General features: G+C 47.9%; 1 non-coding gene across 1 annotated transcript; it reads left to right on the forward strand.

Moving 5' to 3' along the window:
• Positions 1 to 961: 961 nt before the first annotated feature.
• On the forward strand, positions 962 to 1036 carry Trnas-cga. Its single transcript has one exon. It is a non-coding gene; the product is annotated as a tRNA-Ser (tRNA).
• The last annotated feature ends 1582 nt before the right edge of the window (positions 1037 to 2618 follow it).

Here is a 2618-nt window from a genome sequence, read left to right on the forward strand (position 1 = left end):
TCCAGGAAATTTGCATCTTGACATGAACAGCCGTCTGAAGATCAACCTGTCAATTTCGAAAAAGCATTATTAATAACTGCTGCTTGCTGCCTTTTCGTTTGAAAGGATCAGTCTATATTTTGTACACACACACACACACTATCTCAAAATGTCAGTTTTCGACAAAATAGCATTTAGTATTAATCCGAGTTAGTTTGTGTTCAGAAAGGAGATTCTATATCCGCATAGAAGCGACCATATAACGTATTTAGGAGTCAGACAGGAAAGTTTCACCGCAAAATATGTTACATTAGGCGTTCGTAAGATGTTTTGTATTGATACACTGATGCCCATTAGCAAAATATCTTTCAATATATATATATATATATATATATATATATATATATATATATATATATATATATATAAAAGGAAGGGCCCGTGGCAGCCCAGTGACAGAGCGGGGAGGGGTCGAACCCGAGGTCTAGCCGCAGTGTCCCATTGACCGCCATCGAGCCTGTTGGGTGTAGGAAGTAGGTGAAACAGGAACCTTTACTATTCACAAAACCCTAGTATGCCCTGATAACCTTATGCTTGTCCTGGAAGCCACTTCGCTGCCATCCGACCATGCAGGGGGAAAATAACAACAAGACGCGATCACTCTCGACACCCTCCAACAATTCAGAAACTGAAACTCCCTGGCAGATTAAAACTGTGTGCCGGACGGAGACTCGAACTCGGGACCTTTGCCTTTCGCAGGCAAGTACTCTACCATTTGAGCTACCCAAGCACGACTCACCACCCGTCCTCCCAGCTTCAATTCTGCCCGTACCTCGTCTCCATGGCTAAGCCATGTCTCTGCAATATCCTTCGTTCCAGGAGTGCTAGTTCTGTAAGGTTCGCAGGAGTGCTTCTGTAAAGTTTGGAAGGTAGAAGACGAGATACTGGCAGAAGTAAAACTGTGAGAACGGGGCGTGAGTCGTGCTTGGGTAGCTCAGTTGGTAGAGCACTTGCCCTCGAAAGGCAAAGGTCCCGAGTTCGAGTCTCGGTCCGGCACACAGTTTTAATCTGCCAGGAAGTTTCATTTCAGCGCACACTCCGCTGCAGAGTGAAAATCTCATTCTGAATTCAGGAACTAATTAAAAAATGAAAATAAAAAAGTCCTTCCGTTGCGAGCCTCACATCTGTTCCGTGTTCCTGGCTCGTTTACTCGCTCTGCTTCTTTAGCTGATCCCTTTACATGATCGGTTCCACAAACGACATCACAGCTGCTCATATATGCGCACCACCTATTTGGAGGGTCGGCAAAAACCTCTCCTATGGTATGTCCACATCAGTCCTCGTATTTGACTAAGAGTAGCAGTTTTGTACGTCCGTCTGGCAATTATTACGTTCGTATTTGTATCGCGGTATATGTAATGGCCCACGCTACCCTTGACCCATACCACTGCATTCATCTTATGACGCGGAAAATACGTTTCCTCCGAAAAAAATCACGCTATGGTGGGAGAGGTTTCGGTGTTTATAGTGAGCTGCCCGAACGCTATGATATTCCTTGACGGGGTCCACCTCCAACACCGCACCGCAGGCCAATCGGTGTCGACCTTATCAAGCATGTCCCATCGTTGGCACATGGACAAATAAATGAATAGCGTACTTTTTGTCATTCGTCGGGTACTTCTGGTTCACGACAAGTTACTACGGTGATCCAGTTGATGTAGGTAGGTGGCGGTGATGAACCGCGTGCCACACCACTCTCCAAATAACGGCGGGATGTTTCTGATCCACTATCGTCCGGATGATCTGTCGAAGAAGCACATGTATGACCGACCACGGACCCACTATTAGTATCAGTGAGAGTGCTGTCCGTGTGTAGAATGGGGAAGGGAAGCGACCGAGGACGGACTGTGATGGCCCAGCACAAGCATTTCGAAAACTGTACATGCCGGGTGTTCGAAGAGTGCTGAGCTGAATGTCTTCAACACGTGGTGAAATTAAGGTGAAACTTCGACCAGACGTCGAGGGTGTAGGCGGCCACCCCTCAGTCCAAATGTCGGAGTCGTAGGATGGGTAGATTGGTAAAACAGGACAGGCGGTGAACTACGGTGGAACTAACATCAAACTTTAATGCTGGCATAGTGTGTCTGAACACACAGTGCACCACACACTCCTAACGGTGGGCCTCTGCAGACGACGACCCATGCATGTCCCAATGTTAACACCATGACATCGGCAACTACGACTGAAATGGGCACATGACCATTGGCACTGCACGTTGGAGCAGTGGAAGAGCATTTCATGGTCTGATGAATCCCGATGAGTCGATGGAAGTGCGCGAATGCGTCTTGTTCCATGCGAACAATTGCCCGACACCTGTACAGTGGGGACGGAGACATGCTGGCGGCGGCTGCATCGTGCTCTGGGGAACATTCATGTGAGCATCCATGGGTACAGCGGAGCTCGTGCAAGGTAACAAGAGGCCAAGGAGTATCGTACACTGGTTGCAGACCACGTACACCCCTTCATGACGATCGTGTTTCCAGACGCCAGTGGCGTTTTTCCACAGGATAATGCGCCATGTCACAAGGCCAGGAGTGTGATGGAGTGGTTTGAGGAACACAGTGGCATGTTCCAATTGA

This window comes from Schistocerca americana, chromosome 4 (genome assembly GCF_021461395.2).
Source record: "Schistocerca americana isolate TAMUIC-IGC-003095 chromosome 4, iqSchAmer2.1, whole genome shotgun sequence".
Lineage (NCBI taxonomy): Eukaryota > Metazoa > Arthropoda > Insecta > Orthoptera > Acrididae > Schistocerca > Schistocerca americana.